The sequence below is a fragment of the Pleurodeles waltl genome, chromosome 7, assembly GCF_031143425.1.
Source record: "Pleurodeles waltl isolate 20211129_DDA chromosome 7, aPleWal1.hap1.20221129, whole genome shotgun sequence".
NCBI lineage: Eukaryota > Metazoa > Chordata > Amphibia > Caudata > Salamandridae > Pleurodeles > Pleurodeles waltl.
Genome location: NC_090446.1, coordinates 235,439,551 through 235,457,782, shown reverse-complemented (window position 1 = coordinate 235,457,782; position 18,232 = coordinate 235,439,551).

The following is an 18,232-nucleotide window of genomic DNA, read 5'->3' as shown; positions in this document are numbered from 1 at the left end:
GATAAAAATGATACCTCACTTGTGTGGGTAGGCCTAGCGCCCGCGACAGGAAACGCCCCAAAGCGCAACGTGGACACATCCAAATTTTTGGAAGAAAACAGAGGTGTTTTTTGCGAAGTGCCTACCTGTAGATTTTGGCCTCTAGCTCAGCCGGCACCGAGGGAAACCTAACAAACCTGTGCATTTCTCAAAACTAGAGACCTAGGGGAATCCAAGATGAGGTGACTTGAGGGGCTCGGACCAGGTTCTGTTACCCAGAATCCTTTGCAAACCTCAAAATTTGGCTAAAAAAACACATGTTCCTCACATTTCTGTGGCAGAAAGTTCTGGAATCTGAGAGGAGCCACAAATTTCCTTCCACCCAGCGTTCCCCCAAGTCTCCCGGTAAAAATGATACCTCACTTGTGTGGGTAGGCCTAGCGCCCGCGACAGGAAACGCCCCAAAGCGCAACGTGGACACATCCAAATTTTTGGAAGAACACAGAGGTGTTTTTTGCGAAGTGCCTACCTGTTGATTTTGGCCTCTAGCTCAGCAGGCACCTAGGGAAACCTATCAAACCTGTGCATTTCTGAAAACTAGAGACCTAGGGGAATCCAAGATGGGGTGACTTGCGGGGCTCGGACCAGGTTCTGTTACCCAGAATCCTTTGCAAACCTCAAAATTTGGCTAAAAAAACACATGTTCCTCACATTTCTGTGGCAGAAAGTTCTGGAATCTGAGAGGAGCCACAAATTTCCTTCCACCCAGCGTTCCCCAAAGTCTCCCGATAACAATCATACCTCACTTGTGTGGGTAGGCCTCGCGCCCGCGACAGGAAACGCCCCAAAGCGCAAAGTGGACACATCCACATTTTTGGAAGAAAACAGAGGTGTTTTTTGCGAAGTGCCTACCTGTAGATTTTGGCCTCTAGCTCAGCCGGCACCGAGGGAAACCTACCAAACCTGTGCATTTCTGAAAACTAGAGACCTAGGGGAATCCAAGATGGGGTGACTTGCGGGGCTCGGACCAGGTTCTGTTACCCAGAATCCTTTGCAAACCTCAAAATTTGGCTAAAAAAACACATGTTCCTCACATTTCTGTGGCAGAAAGTTCTGGAATCTGAGAGGAGCCACAAATTTCATTCCACCCAGCGTTCCCCCAAGTCTCCCGATAAAAATGATACCTCTCTTGTGTGGGTAAGCCTAGCGCCCGCAACAGGAAACGCCCCAAAGCGCAACGTGGACACATCCAAATTTTTGGAAGAAAACAGAGGTGTTTTTTGCGAAGTGCCTACCTGTAGATTTTGGCCTCTAGCTCAGCCGGCACCTAGGGAAACCTATCAAACCTGTGCATTTCTGAAAACTAGAGACCTAGGGGAATCCAAGATGGGGTGACTTGCGGGTCTCGGACCAGGTTCTGTTACCCAGAATCCTTTGCAAACCTCAAAATTTGGCTAAAAAAACACATGGTCCTCACATTTCTGTGGCAGAAAGTTCTGGAATCTGAGAGGAGCCACAAATTTCCTTCCACCCAGTGTTCCCCCAAGTCTCCCGATAACAATGATACCTCACTTGTGTGGGTAGGCCTCGCGCCCGCGACAGGAAACGCCCCAAAGCGCAACGTGGACACATCCACATTTTTGGAAGAAAACAGAGGTGTTTTTTGCGAAGTGCCTACCTGTAGATTTTGGCCTTTAGCTCAGCCGGCACCGAGGGAAACCTACCAAACCTGTGCATTTCTGAAAACTAGAGACCTAGGGGAATCCAAGATGGGGTGACTTGCGAGGCTCGGACCAGGTTCTGTTACCCAGAATCCTTTGCAAACCTCAAAATTTGGCTAAAAAAAACACATGTTCCTCACATTTCTGTGGCAGAAAGTTCTGGAATCTGAGAGGAGCCACAAATGTCCTTCCACCCAGCGTTCCCCCAAGTCTCCTGATAAAAATGATACCTCACTTGTGTGGGTAAGCATAGCGCCCGCGACAGGAAATGCCTCAAAGCGCAACGTGGACACATCCAAATTTTTGGAAGAAAACAGAGGTGTTTTTTGCGAAGTGTCTACCTGTAGATTTTGGCCTCTAGCTCAGCCGGCACCTAGGGAAACCTATCAAACCTGTGCATTTCTGAAAACTAGAGACCTAGGGGAATCCAAGATGGGGTGACTTGCGGGGCTCGGACCAGGTTCTGTTACCCAGAATCCTTTGCAAACCTAAAAATTTGGCTAAAAAAACACATGTTCCTCACATTTCTGTGGCAGAAAGTTCTGGAATCTGAGAGGAGCCACAAATTTCCTTCCATCCAGCGTTCCCCCGAGTCTCCCGATAAAACTGATACCTCACTTGTGTGGGTAGGCCTAGCGCCCGCGACAGGAAACGCCCCAAAGCGCAACGTGGATACATCCAAATTTTTGGAAGAAAACAGAGGTGTTTTTTGCGAAGTGCCTACCTGTAGATTTTGGCCTCTAGCTCAGCCGGCACCTAGGGAAACCTATCAAACCTGTGCATTTCTGAAAACTAGAGACCTAGGGGAATCCAAGATGGGGTGACTTGCGGGGCTCGGACCAGGTTCTGTTACCCAGAATCCTTTGCAAACCTCAAAATTTGGCTAAAAAAAACACATGTTCCTCACATTTCTGTGGCAGAAAGTTCTGGAATCTGAGAGGAGCCACAAATTTCCTTCCACCCAGCGTTCCCCCAAGTCTCCCGATAAAAATGATACCTCACTTGTGTGGGTAGGCCTAGCGCCCGCGACAGGAAACGCACCAAAGCGCAACGTGGACACATCCACATTTTTGGAAGAAAACAGAGGTGTTTTTTGCGAAGTAACTACCTGTAGATTTTGGCCTCTAGCTCAGCTGGCACCGAGGGAAACCTACCAAACCTGTGCATTTCTGAAAACTAGAGACCTAGGGGAATCCAAGATGGGGTGACTTGCGGGGCTCGGACCACGTTCTGTTACCCAGAATCCTTTGCAAACCTCAAAATTTGGCTAAAAAAACACATGTTCCTCACATTTCTGTGGCAGAAAGTTCTGGAATCTGAGAGGAGCCACAAATTTCCTTCCACCCAGCGTTCCCCCAAGTCTCCCAATAAAAATGATACCTCACTTGTGTGGGTAGGCCTAGCGCCCGTGACAGGAAACGCCCCAAAGCGCAACGTGGACACATCCAATTTTTTGGAAGAAAAAAGAGGTGTTTTTTGCGAAGTGACTACCTGTAGATTTTGGCCTGTAGCTCAGCCGCCTCCTAGGGAAACCTACCAAACCTGTGCATTTCTGAACACTAGAGACCTGGGGGAATCCAAGATGGGGTGACTTGCGGGGCTCGGACCAGGTTCTGTGACCCAGAATCCTTTGCAAACCTCAAAATTTGGCAAAAAAAACACATGTTCCTCACATTTCTGTGGCAGAAAGTTCTGGAATCTGAGAGGAGCCACAAATTTCCTTCCACCCAGCGTTCCCCAAAGTCTCCCGATAAAAATGATACCTCACTTGTGTGGGTAGGCCTAGCGCCCGCGACAGGAAACGCCCCAAAGCGCAACGTGGACTCATCCAAATTTTTGGAAGAAAACAGAGGAGTTTTTTGCGAAGTGCCTACCTGTAGATTTTGGCCTCTAGCTCAGCCGGCACCTAGGGAAACCTATCAAACCTGTGCATTTCTGAAAACTAGAGACCTAGGGGAATCCAAGATGGGGTGACTTGCGGGGCTCGGACCAGGTTCTGTTACCCAGAATCCTTTGCAAACCTCAAAATTTGGCTAAAAAAACACATGTTCCTCATATTTCTGTGGCAGAAAGTTCTGGAATCTGAGAGGAGCCACAAATTTCCTTCCACCCAGCGTTCCCCCAAGTCTCCCGATAAAAATGATACCTCACTTGTGTGGGTAGGCCTAGCGCCCGCGACAGGAAACGCCCCAAAGCGAAACGTGGACACATCCACATTTTTGGAAGAAAACAGAGGTGTTTTTTGCGAAGTGCCTACCTGTAGATTTTGGCCTCTAGCTTAGCCGGCACCTAGGGAAACCTACCAAACCTGTGCATTTCTGGAAACTAGAGACGTAGGGGAATCCAAGATGGGGTGACTTGCGGGGCGCGGACCAGGTTCTGTTACCCAGAATCCTTTGCAAACCTCAAAATTTGGCTAAAAAAACACATGTTCCTCACATTTCTGTGGCAGAAAGTTCTGGAATCTGAGAGGAGCCACAAATTTCCTTCCACCCAGCCTTCCCCCAAGTCTCCCGATAAAAATGATACCTCACTTGTGTGGGTAGGCCTAGCGCCCGCGACAGGAACCGCCCCAAAGCGCAACGTGGACACATCCAAATTTTTGGAAGAAAACAGAGGTGTTTTTTGCGAAGTGCCTACCTGTAGATTTTGGCCTCTAGCTCAGCCGGCACCGAGGGAAACCTAACAAACCTGTGCATTTCTCAAAACTAGAGACCTAGGGGAATCCAAGATGAGGTGACTTGAGGGGCTCGGACCAGGTTCTGTTACCCAGAATCCTTTGCAAACCTCAAAATTTGGCTAAAAAAACACATGTTCCTCACATTTCTGTGGCAGAAAGTTCTGGAATCTGAGAGGAGCCACAAATTTCCTTCCACCCAGCGTTGCCCCAAGTCTCCCGGTAAAAATTACACCTCACTTGTGTGGGTAGGCCTAGCGCCCGCGACAGGAAACGCCCCAAAGCGCAACGTGGACACATCCAAATTTTTGGAAGAACACAGAGGTGTTTTTTGCGAAGTGCCTACCTGTAGATTTTGGACTCTAGCTCAGCAGGCACCTAGGGAAACCTATCAAACCTGTGCATTTCTGAAAACTAGAGACCTAGGGGAATCCAAGATGGGGTGACTTGCGGGGCTCGGACCAGGTTCTGTTACCCAGAATCCTTTGCAAACCTCAAAATTTGGCTAAAAAAACACATGTTCCTCACATTTCTGTGGCAGAAAGTTCTGGAATCTGAGAGGAGCCACAGATTTCCTTCCACCCAGCGTTCCCCCAAGTCTCCCGATAAAAATGATACCTCTCTTGTATGGGTAAGCCTAGAGCCCGCAACAGGAAACGCCCCAAAGCGCAACGTGGACACATCCAATTGTTTGGAAGAAAAAAGAGGTGTTTCTTGCGAAGTGACTACCTGTAGATTTTGGCCTGTAGCTCAGCCGCCTCCTAGGGAAACCTACCAAACCTGTGCATTTCTGAACACTAGAGACCTGGGGGAATCCAAGATGGGGTGACTTGCGGGGCTCGGACCAGGTTCTGTTACCAAGAATCCTTTGCAAACCTCAAAATTTGGCAAAAAAAACACATGTTCCTCACATTTCTGTGGCAGAAAGTTCTGGAATCTGAGAGGAGCCACAAATTTCCTTCCACCCAGCGTTCCCCAAACTCTCCCGATAAAAATGATACCTCACTTGTGTGGGTAGGCCTAGCGCCCGCGACAGGAAACGCCCCAAAGCGCAACGTGGACACATCCAAATTTTTGGAAGAAAACAGAGGTGTTTTTTGCGAAGTGCCTACCTGTAGATTTTGGCCTCTAGCTCAGCCGGCACCTAGGGAAACCTACCAAACCTGTGCATTTCGGAAAACTAGAGACGTAGGGGAATCCAAGATGGGGTGACTTGCGGGGCGCGGACCAGGTTCTGTTACCCAGAATCCTTTGCAAACCTCAAAATTTTGCTAAAAAAACACATGTTCCTCACATTTCTGTGGCAGAAAGTTCTGGAATCTGAGAGGAGCCACAAATTTCCTTCCACCCAGCCTTCCCCCAAGTCTCCCGATAAAAATGATACCTCACTTGTGTGGGTAGGCCTAGCGCCCGCGACAGGAAACGCCCCAAAGCGCAACGTGGACACATCCAAATTTTTGGAAGAAAACAGAGGTGTTTTTTGCGAAGTGCCTACCTGTAGATTTTGGCCTCTACCTCAGCCGGCACCTAGGGAAACCTATCAAACCTGTGCATTTCTGAAAACTAGAGACCTAGGGGAATCCAAGATGGGGTGACTTGCGGGGCTCGGACCAGGTTCTGTTACCCAGAATCCTTTGCAAACCTCAAAATTTGGCTAAAAAAACACATGGTCCTCACATTTCTGTGGCAGAAAGTTCTGGAATCTGAGAGGAGCCACAAATTTCCTTCCACCCAGTGTTCCCCCAAGTCTCCCGATAACAATGATACCTCACTTGTGTGGGTAGGCCTCGTGCCAGCGACAGGAAACGCCCCAAAGCGCAATGTGGACACATCCACATTTTTGGAAGAAAACAGAGGTGTTTTTTGCAAAGTGCCTACGTGTAGATTTTGGCCAATAGCTCAGCCGGAACCGAGGGAAACCTACCAAACCTGTGCATTTCTGAAAACTAGAGACCTAGGGGAATCCAAGATGGGGTGACTTGCGGGGCTCGGACCAGGTTCTGTTACCCAGAATCCTTTGCAAACCTCAAAAGTTGGCTAAAAAAACACATGTTCCTCACATTTCTGTGGCAGAAAGTTCTGGAATCTGAGAGGAGCCACAAATTTCCTTCCACCCAGCGTTCCCCCAAGTCTCCCGATAAAAATGATACCTCACTTGTGTGGGTAGGCCTAGCGCCCGTGACAGGAAACGCCCCAAAGCGCAACGTGGACACATCCAATTTTTTGGAAGAAAAAAGAGGTGTTTTTTGCGAAGTGACTACCTGTAGATTTTGGCCTGTAGCTCAGCCGCCTCCTAGGGAAACCTACCAAACCTGTGCATTTCTGAACACTAGAGACCTGGGGGAATCCAAGATGGGGTGACTTGCGGGGCTCGGACCAGGTTCTGTTACCCAGAATCCTTTGCAAACCTCAAAATTTGGCAAAAAAAACACATGTTCCTCACATTTCTGTGGCAGAAAGTTCTGGAATCTGAGAGGAGCCACAAATTTCCTTCCACCCAGCGTTCCCCCAAGTCTCCCGATAAAAATGATACCTCACTTGTGTGGGTAGGCCTAGCGCCCGCGACAGGAAACGCCCCAAAGCGCAACGTCGACACATCCAAATTTTTGGAAGAAAACAGAGGTGTTTTTTGCGAAGTGCCTACCTGTAGATTTTGGCCTCTAGCTCAGCCGGCACCTAGGGAAACCTATTAAACCTGTGCATTTCTGAAAACTAGAGACCTAGGGGAATCCAAGATGGGGTGACTTGCGGGGCTCGGACCAGGTTCTGTTACCCAGAATCCTTTGCAAACCTCAAAATTTGGCTAAAAAAACACATGTTCCTCACATTTCTGTGGCAGAAAGTTCTGGAATCTGAGAGGAGCCACAAATTTCCTTCCACCCAGCGTTCCCCCAAGTCTCCCGATAAAAATGATACCTCACTTGTGTGGGTAGGCCTAGCGCCCGCGACAGGAAACGCCCCAAAGCGCAACGTGGACACATCCACATTTTTGGAAGAAAACAGAGGTGTTTTTTGCGAAGTGCCTACCTGTAGATTTTGGCCTCTAGCTTAGCCAGCACCTAGGGAAACCTACCAAACCTGTGCATTTCTGAAAACTAGAGACGTAGGGGAATCCAAGATGGGGTGACTTGCGGGGCTCGGACCAGGTTCTGTTACCCAGAATCCTTTGCAAACCTCAAAATTTGGCTAAAAAAACACATGTTCCTCACATTTCTGTGGCAGAAAGTTCTGGAATCTGAGAGGAGCCACAAATTTCCTTCCACCCAGCGTTCCCCCAAGTCTCCCGATAAAAATGATACCTCACTTGTGTGGGTAGGCCTAGCGCCCACGACAGGAAACGCCCCAAAGCGCAACGTGGACACATCCAAATTTTTGTAAGAAAACAGAGGTGTTTTTTGCGAAGTGCCTACCTGTAGATTTTGGCCTCTAGCTCAGCCGGCACCTAGGGAAACCTATTAAACCTGTGCATTTCTGAAAACTAGAGACCTAGGGGAATCCAAGATGGGGTGACTTGCGGGGCTCGGACCAGGTTCTGTTACCCAGAATCCTTTGCAAACCTCAACATTTGGCTAAAAATACACATGTTCCTCACATTTCTGTGGCAGAAAGTTCTGGAATCTGAGAGGAGCCACAAATTTCCTTCCACCCAGCGTTCCCCCAAGTCTCCCGATAAAAATGATACCTCACTTGTGTGGGTAGGCCTAGCGCCCGCGACAGGAAACGCCCCAAAGTGCAACGTGGACACATCCACATTTTTGGAAGAAAACAGAGGTGTTTTTTGCGAAGTGCCTACCTGTAGATTTTGGCCTCTAGCTTAGCCAGCACCTAGGGAAACCTACCAAACCTGTGCATTTCTGAAAACTAGAGACTTAGGGGAATCCAAGATGGGGTGACTTGCGGGGCGCGGACCAGGTTCTGTTACCCAGAATCCTTTGCAAACCTCAAAATTTGGCTAAAAAAACACATGTTTCTCACATTTCTGTGGCAGAAAGTTCTGGAATCTGAGAGGAGCCACAAATTTCCTTCCACTCAGCGTTCCCCCAAGTCTCCCGATAAAAATGATACCTCACTTGTGTGGGTAGGCCTAGCGCCCGCGACAGGAAACGCCCCAAAGTGCAACGTGGACACATCCAAATTTTTGGAAGAAAACAGAGGTGTTTTTTGCGAAGTGCCTACCTGTAGATTTTGGCCTCTAGCTCAGCCGGCACCTAGGGAAACCTATCAAACCTGTGCATTTCTGAAAACTAGAGACCTAGGGGAATCCAAGATGGGGTGACTTGCGGGGCTCGGACCAGGTTCTGTTACCCAGAATCCTCTGCAAACCTCAAAATTTGGCTAAAAAAACACATGTTCCTCACATTTCTGTGGCAGAAAGTTCTGGAATCTGAGAGGAGCCACAAATTTCCTTCCACCCAGCGTTCCCCCAAGTCTCCCGATAACAATGATACCTCACTTGTGTGGGTAGGCCTCGCGCCCGCGACAGGAAACGCCCCAAAGCGCAACGTGGACACATCCACATTTTTGGAAGAAAACAGAGGTGTTTTTTGCGAAGTGCCTACTTGTAGATTTTGACCTCTAGCTCAGCCGGCACCGAGGGAAACCTACCAAACCTGTGCATTTCTGAAAACTAGAGACCTAGGGGAATCCAAGATGGGGTGACTTGCGGGGCTCGGACCAGGTTCTGTTACCCAGAATCCTTTGCAAACCTCAAAATTTGGCTAAAAAAACACATGTTCCTCACATTTCTGTGGCAGAAAGTTCTGGAATCTGAGAGGAGCCACAAATTTCCTTCCACCCAGCGTTCCCCCAAGTCTCCCGATAAAAATGATACCTCACTTGTGTGGGTAGGCCTAGCGCCCGCGACAGGAAACGCCCCAAAGCGCAACGTGGACACATCCAAATTTTTGGAAGAAAACAGAGGTGTTTTTTGCGAAGTGCCTACCTGTAGATTTTGGCCTCTAGCTCAGCCGGCACCTAGGGAAACCTATCAAACCTGTGCATTTCTGAAAACTAGAGACCTAGGGGAATCCAAGATAGGGTGACTTGCGGGGCTCGGACCAGGTTCTGTTACCCAGAATCCTTTGCAAACCTCAAAATTTGGCTAAAAAAACACATGTTCCTCACATTTCTGTGGCAGAAAGTTCTGGAATCTGAGAGGAGCCACAAATTTCCTTCCACCCAGCGTTCCCCCAAGTCTCCCGATAAAAATGATACCTCACTTGTGTGGGTAGGCCTAGCGCCCACGACAGGAAACGCCCCAAAGCGCAACGTGGACACATCCAAATTTTTGGAAGAAAACAGAGGTGTTTTTTGCGAAGTGCCTACCTGTAGATTTTGGCCTCTAGCTCAGCCGGCACCTAGGGAAACCTATTAAACCTGTGCATTTCTGAAAACTAGAGACCTAGGGGAATCCAGGATGGGGTGACTTGCGGGGCTCAGACCAGGTTCTGTTACCCAGAATCCTTTGCAAACCTCAAAATTTGGCTAAAAATACACATGTTCCTCACATTTCTGTGGCAGAAAGTTCTGGAATCTGAGAGGAGCCACAAATTTCCTTCCACCCAGCGTTCCCCCAAGTCTCCCGATAAAAATGATACCTCACTTGTGTGGGTAGGCCTAGCGCCCGCGACAGGAAACGCCCCAAAGCGCAACGTGGACACATCCACATTTTTGGAAGAAAACAGAGGTGTTTTTTGCGAAGTGCCTACCTGTAGATTTTGGCCTCTAGCTTAGCCAGCACCTAGGGAAACCTACCAAACCTGTGCATTTCTGAAAACTAGAGACGTAGGGGAATCCAAGATGGGGTGACTTGCGGGGCGCGGACCAGGTTCTGTTACCCAGAATCCTTTGCAAACCTCAAAATTTGGCTAAAAAAACACATGTTCCTCACATTTCTGTGGCAGAAAGTTCTGGAATCTGAGAGGAGCCACAAATTTCCTTCCACCCAGCGTTCCCCCAAGTCTCCCGATAAAAATGATACCTCACTTGTGTGGGTAGGCCTAGTGCCCGGGACAGGAAACGCCCCAAAGCGCAACGTGGACACATCCAAATTTTTGTAAGAAAACAGAGGTGTTTTTTGCGAAGTGCCTACCTGTAGATTTTGGCCTCTAGCTCAGCCGGCACCGAGGGAAACCTAACAAACCTGTGCATTTCTGAAAACTAGAGACCTAGCGGAATCCAAGATGGGGTGACTTGAGGGGCTCGGACCAGGTTCTGTTACCCAGAATCCTTTGCAAACCTCAAAATTTGGCTAATAAAACACATGTTCCTCACATTTCTGTGGCAGAAAGTTCAGGAATCTGAGAGGAGCCACAAGTTTCCTTCCACCCAGCGTTCCCCAAAGTCTCCCGATAACAATGATACCTCACTTGTGTGGGTAGGCCTCGCGCCCGCGACAGGAAACGCCCCTAAGCGCAACGTGGACACATCCACATTTTTGGAAGAAAACAGAGGTGTTTTTTGCGAAGTGCCTACCTGTAGATTTTGGCCTCTAGCTCAGCCGGCACCGAGGGAAACCTACCAAACCTGTGCATTTCTGAAAACTAGAGACCTAGGGGAATCCAAGATGGGGTGACTTGCGGGGCTCGGACCAGGTTCTGTTACCCAGAATCCTTTGCAAACCTCAACATTTGGCTAAAAATACACATGTTCCTCACATTTCTGTGGCAGAAAGTTCTGGAATCTGAGAGGAGCCACAAATTTCATTCCACCCAGCGTTCCCCCAAGTCTCCCGATAAAAATGATACCTCACTTGTGTGGGTAGGCCTAGCGCCCGCGACAGGAAACGCCCCAAAGTGCAACGTGGACACATCCAAATTTTTGGAAGAAAACAGAGGTGTTTTTTGCAAAGTGCCTACCTGTAGATTTTAGCCTCTAGCTCAGCCGGCACCTAGGGAAACCTATCAAACCTGTGCATTTCTGAAAACTAGAGACCTAGGGGAATCCAAGATGGGGTGACTTGCGGGGCTCGGACCAGGTTCTGTTACCCAGAATCCTCTGCAAACCTCAAAATTTGGCTAAAAAAACACATGTTCCTCACATTTCTGTGGCAGAAAGTTCTGGAATCTGAGAGGAGCCACAAATTTCCTTCCACCCAGCGTTCCCCCAAGTCTCCCGATAACAATGATACCTCACTTGTGTGGGTAGGCCTCGCGCCCGCGACAGGAAACGCCCCAAAGCGCAACGTGGACACATCCACATTTTTGGAAGAAAACAGAGGTGTTTTTTGCAAAGTGCCTACCTGTAGATTTTGACCTCTACCTCAGCCGGCACCGAGGGAAACCTACCAAACCTGTGCATTTCTGAAAACTAGAGACCTAGGGGAATCCAAGATGGGGTGACTTGCGGGGCTCGGACCAGGTTCTGTTACCCAGAATCCTTTGCAAACCTCAAAATTTGGCTAAAAAAACACATGTTCCTCACATTTCTGTGGCAGAAAGTTCTGGAATCTGAGAGGAGCCACAAATTTCCTTCCACCCAGCGTTCCCCCAAGTCTCCCGATAAAAATGATACCTCTCTTGTGTGGGTAAGCCTAGCGCCCGCAACAGGAAACGCCCCAAAGCGCAACGTGGACACATCCAAATTTTTGGAAGAAAACAGAGGTGTTTTTTGCGAAGTGCCTACCTGTAGATTTTGGCCTCTAGCTCAGCCGGCACCTAGGGAAACCTATCAAACCTGTGCATTTCTGAAAACTAGAGACCTAGGGGAATCCAAGATGGGGTGACTTGCGGGGCTCGGACCAGGTTCTGTTACCCAGAATCCTTTGCAAACCTCAAAATTTGGCTAAAAAACACATGGTCCTCACATTTCTGTGGCAGAAAGTTCTGAAATCTGAGAGGAGCCACAAATTTCCTTCCACCCAGTGTTCCCCCAAGTCTCCCGATAACAATGATACCTCACTTGTGTGGGTAGGCCTCGTGCCCGCGACAGGAAACGCCCCAAAGCGCAACGTGGACACATCCACATTTTTGGAAGAAAACAGAGGTGTTTTTTGCGAAGTGCCTTCCTGTAGATTTTGGCCTCTAGCTCAGCCGGCACCGAGGGAAACCTACCAAACCTGTGCATTTCTGAAAACTAGAGACCTAGGGGAATCCAAGATGGGGTGACTTGCGGGGCTCGGACCAGGTTCTGTTACCCAGAATCCTTTGCAAACCTCAAAATTTGGCTAAAAAACACATGTTCCTCACATTTCTGTGGCAGAAAGTTCTGGAATCTGAGAGGAGCCACAAATTTCCTTCCACCCAGCGTTCCCCCAAGTCTCCCGATAAAAATGATACCTCACTTGTGTGGGTAGGCCTAGCGCCCGCGACAGGAAACGCCCCAAAGCGCAACGTGGACACATCCAAATTTTTGGAAGAAAACAGAGGTGTTTTTTGCGAAGTGCCTACCTGTAGATTTTGGCCTCTAGCTCAGCCGGCACCGAGGGAAACCTAACAAACCTGTGCATTTCTCAAAACTAGAGACCTAGGGGAATCCAAGATGAGGTGACTTGAGGGGCTCGGACCAGGTTCTGTTACCCAGAATCCTTTGCAAACCTCAAAATTTGGCTAAAAAAACACATGTTCCTCACATTTCTGTGGCAGAAAGTTCTGGAATCTGAGAGGAGCCACAAATTTCCTTCCACCCAGCGTTCCCCCAAGTCTCCCGGTAAAAATGATACCTCACTTGTGTGGGTAGGCCTAGCGCCCGCGACAGGAAACGCCCCAAAGCGCAACGTGGACACATCCAAATTTTTGGAAGAACACAGAGGTGTTTTTTGCGAAGTGCCTACCTGTAGATTTTGGCCTCTAGCTCAGCAGGCACCTAGGGAAACCTATCAAACCTGTGCATTTCTGAAAACTAGAGACCTAGGGGAATCCAAGATGGGGTGACTTGCGGGGCTCGGACCAGGTTCTGTTACCCAGAATCCTTTGCAAACCTCAAAATTTGGCTAAAAAAACACATGTTCCTCACATTTCTGTGGCAGAAAGTTCTGGAATCTGAGAGGAGCCACAAATTTCCTTCCACCCAGCGTTCCCCAAAGTCTCCCGATAACAATGATACCTCACTTGTGTGGGTAGGCCTCGCGCCCGCGACAGGAAACGCCCCAAAGCGCAAAGTGGACACATCCACATTTTTGGAAGAAAACAGAGGTGTTTTTTGCGAAGTGCCTACCTGTAGATTTTGGCCTCTAGCTCAGCCGGCACCGAGGGAAACCTACCAAACCTGTGCATTTCTGAAAACTAGAGACCTAGGGGAATCCAAGATGGGGTGACTTGCGGGGCTCGGAGCAGGTTCTGTTACCCAGAATCCTTTGCAAACCTCAAAATTTGGCTAAAAAAACACATGTTCCTCACATTTCTGTGGCAGAAAGTTCTGGAATCTGAGAGGAGCCACAAATTTCCTTCCACCCAGCGTTCCCCCAAGTCTCCCGATAAAAATGATACCTCTCTTGTGTGGGTAAGCCTAGCGCCCGCAACAGGTAACGCCCCAAAGCGCAACGTGGACACATCCAAATTTTTGGAAGAAAACAGAGGTGTTTTTTGCGAAGTGCCTACCTGTAGATTTTGGCCTCTAGCTCAGCCGGCACCTAGGGAAACCTATCAAACCTGTGCATTTCTGAAAACTAGAGACCTAGGGGAATCCAAGATGGGGTGACTTGCGGGGCTCGGACCAGGTTCTGTTACCCAGAATCCTTTGCAAACCTCAAAATGTGGCTAAAAAAACACATGGTCCTCACATTTCTGTGGCAGAAAGTTCTGGAATCTGAGAGGAGCCACAAATTTCCTTCCACCCAGTGTTCCCCCAAGTCTCCCGATAACAATGATACCTCACTTGTGTGGGTAGGCTTCGCGCCCGCGACAGGAAACGCCCCAAAGCGCAACGTGGACACATCCACATTTTTGGAAGAAAACAGAGGTGTTTTTTGCGAAGTGCCTACCTGTAGATTTTGGCCTCTAGCTCAGCCGGCACCGAGGGAAACCTACCAAACCTGTGCATTTCTGAAAACTAGAGACCTAGGGGAATCCAAGATGGGGTGACTTGCGGGGCTCGGACCAGGTTCTTTTACCCAGAATCCTTTGCAAACCTCAAAATTTGGCTAAAAAAACACATGTTCCTCACATTTCTGTGGCAGAAAGTTCAGGAATCTGAGAGGAGCCACAAATTTCCTTCCACCCAGCGTTCCCCCAAGTCTCCCGATAAAAATGATACCTCTCTTGTGTGGGTAAGCCTAGCGCCCGCAACAGGAAACGCCCCAAAGCGCAACGTGGACACATCCAAATTTTTGGAAGAAAACAGAGGTGTTTTTTGCGAAGTGCCTACCTGTAGATTTTGGCCTCTAGCTCAGCCGGCACCTAGGGAAACCTATCAAACCTGTGCATTTCTGAAAACTAGAGACCTAGGGGAATCCAAGATGGGGTGACTTGCGGGGCTCGGACCAGGTTCTGTTACCCAGAATCCTTTGCAAACCTCAAAATTTGGCTAAAAAAAGACATGGTCCTCACATTTCTGTGGCAGAAAGTTCTGGAATCTGAGATGAGCCACAAATTTCCTTCCACCCAGCGTTCCCCCAAGTCTCCCGATAAAAATGATACCTCACTTGTGTGGGTAGGCCTAGCGCCCGCGACAGGAAACGCCCCAAAGCGCAACGTGGACACATCCAAATTTCTGGAAGAAAACAGAGGTGTTTTTTGTGAAGTGCCTACCTGTAGATTTTGGCCTCTAGCTCAGCCGGCACCTAGGGAAACCTATCAAACCTGTGCATTTCTGAAAACTAGAGACCTAGGGGAATCCAAGATGGGGTGACTTGCGGGGCTCGGACCAGGTTCTGTTACCCAGAATCCTTTGCAAACCTCAAAATTTGGCTAAGAAAACACATGTTCCTCACATTTCTGTGGCAGAAAGTTCTGTAATCTGAGAGGAGCCACAAATTTCCTTCCACCCAGCGTTCCCCCAAGTCTCCCGATAAAAATGATACCTCACTTGTGTGGGTAGGCCTAGCGCCCGCGACAGGAAACGCCCCAAAGTGCAACGTGGACACATCCAAATTTTTGGAAGAAAACAGAGGTGTTTTTTGCGAAGTGCCTACCTGTAGATTTTGGCCTCTAGCTCAGCCGGCACCTAGGGAAACCTATCAAACCTGTGCATTTCTGAAAACTAGAGACCTAGGGGAATCCAAGATGGGGTGACTTGCGGGGCTCGGACCAGGTTCTGTTACCCAGAATCCTCTGCAAACCTCAAAATTTGGCTAAAAAAACACATGTTCCTCACATTTCTGTGGCAGAAAGTTCTGGAATCTGAGAGGAGCCACAAATTTCCTTCCACCCAGCGTTCCCCCAAGTCTCCCGATAACAATGATACCTCACTTGTGTGGGTAGGCCTAGCGCCCGCGACAGGAAACGCCCCAAAGCGCAACGTGGACACATCCAAATTTTTGGAAGAAAACAGAGGTGTTTTTTGCGAAGTGCCTACCTGTAGATTTTGGCCTCTAGCTCAGCTGGCACCGAGGGAAACCTACCAAACCTGTGCATTTCTGAAAACTAGAGACCTAGGGGAATCCAAGATGGGGTGACTTGCGGGGCTCGGACCAGGTTCTGTTACCCAGAATCCTTTGCAAACCTCAAAATTTGGCTAAAAAAACACATGTTCCTCACATTTCTGTGGCAGAAAGTTCTGGAATCTGAGAGGAGCCACAAATTTCCTTCCACCCAGCGTTCCCCCAAGTCTCCTAATAAAAATGATACCTCACTTGTGTGGGTAGGCCTAGCGCCCGTGACAGGAAACGCCCCAAAGCGCAACGTGGACACATCCAATTTTTTGGAAGAAAAAAGAGGTGTTTTTTGCGAAGTGACTACCTGTAGATTTTGGCCTGTAGCTCAGCCGCCTCCTAGGGAAACCTACCAAACCTGTGCATTTCTGAACACTAGAGACCTGGGGGAATCCAAGATGGGGTGACTTGCGGGGCTCGGACCAGGTTCTGTTACCCAGAATCCTTTGCAAACCTCAAAATTTGGCAAAAAAAACACATGTTCCTCACATTTCTGTGGCAGAAAGTTCTGGAATCTGAGAGGAGCCACAAATTTCCTTCCACCCAGCGTTCCCCCAAGTCTCCCGATAAAAATGATACCTCACTTGTGTGGGTAGGCCTAGCGCCCGCGACAGGAAACGCCCCAAAGCGCAACGTGGACACATCCACATTTTTGGAAGAAAACAGAGGTGTTTTTTGCGAAGTGCCTACCTGTAGATTTTGGCCTCTAGCTCAGCCGGCACCTAGGGAAACCTATCAAACCTGTGCATTTCTGAAAACTAGAGACCTAGGGGAATCCAAGATGGGGTGACTTGCGGGGCTCGGACCAGGTTCTGTTACCCAGAATCCTTTGCAAACCTCAAAATTTGGCTAAAAAAACACATGTTCCTCACATTTCTGTGGCAGAAAGTTCTGGAATCTGAGAGGAGCCACAAATTTCCTTCCACCCAGCGTTCCCCCAAGTCTCCCGATAAAAATGATACCTCACTTGTGTGGGTAGGCCTAGCGCCCGCGACAGGAAACGCCCCAAAGCGCAACGTGGACACATCCACATTTTTGGAAGAAAACAGAGGTGTTTTTTGCGAAGTGCCTACCTGTAGATTTTGGCCTCTAGCTTAGCCGGCACCTAGGGAAACCTACCAAACCTGTGCATTTCTGAAAACTAGAGACGTAGGGGAATCCAAGATGGGGTGACTTGCGGGGCGCGGACCAGGTTCTGTTACCCAGAATCCTTTGCAAACCTCAAAATTTGGCTAAAAAAACACATGTTCCTCACATTTCTGTGGCAGAAAGTTCTGGAATCTGAGAGGAGCCACAAATTTCCTTCCACCCAGCGTTCCCCCAAGTCTCCCGATAAAAATGATACCTCACTTGTGTGGGTAGGCCTAGCGCCCGCGACAGGAAACGCCCCAAAGCGCAACGTGGACACATCCAAATTTTTGGAAGAAAACAGAGGTGTTTTTTGCGAAGTGCCTACCTGTAGATTTTGGCCTCTAGCTCAGCCGGCACCAAGGGAAACCTAACAAACCTGTGCATTTCTCAAAACTAGAGACCTAGGGGAATCCAAGATGGGGTGACTTGAGGGGCTCGGACCAGGTTCTGTTACCCAGAATCCTTTGCAAACCTCAAAATTTGGCTAAAAAAACACATGTTCCTCACATTTCTGTGGCAGAAAGTTCTGGAATCTGAGAGGAGCCACAAATTTCCTTCCACCCAGCGTTCCCCCAAGTCTCCCGGTAAAAATGATACCTTACTTGTGTGAGTAGGCCTAGCGCCCGCGACAGGAAACGCCCCAAAGCGCAACGTGGACACATCCAAATTTTTGGAAGAACACAGAGGTGTTTTTTGCGAAGTGCCTACCTGTAGATTTTGGCCTCTAGCTCAGCAGGCACCTAGGGAAACCTATCAAACCTGTGCATTTCTGAAAACTAGAGACCTAGGGGAATCCAAGATGGGGTGACTTGCGGGGCTCGGAGCAGGTTCTGTTACCCAGAATCCTTTGCAAACCTCAAAATTTGGCAAAAAAAACACATGTTCCTCACATTTCTGTGGCAGAAAGTTCTGGAATCTGAGAGGAGCCACAAATTTCCTTCCACCCAGCGTTCCCCCAAGTCTCCCGATAAAAATGATACCTCTCTTGGATGGGTAAGCCTAGCGCCCGCAACAGGAAACGCCCCAAAGCGCAACGTGGACACATCCAAATTTTTGGAAGAAAACAGAGGTGTTTTTTGCGAAGTGCCTACCTGTAGATTTTGGCCTCTACCTCAGCCGGCACCTAGGGAAACCTATCAAACCTGTGCATTTCTGAAAACTAGAGACCTAGGGGAATCCAAGATGGGGTGACTTGCG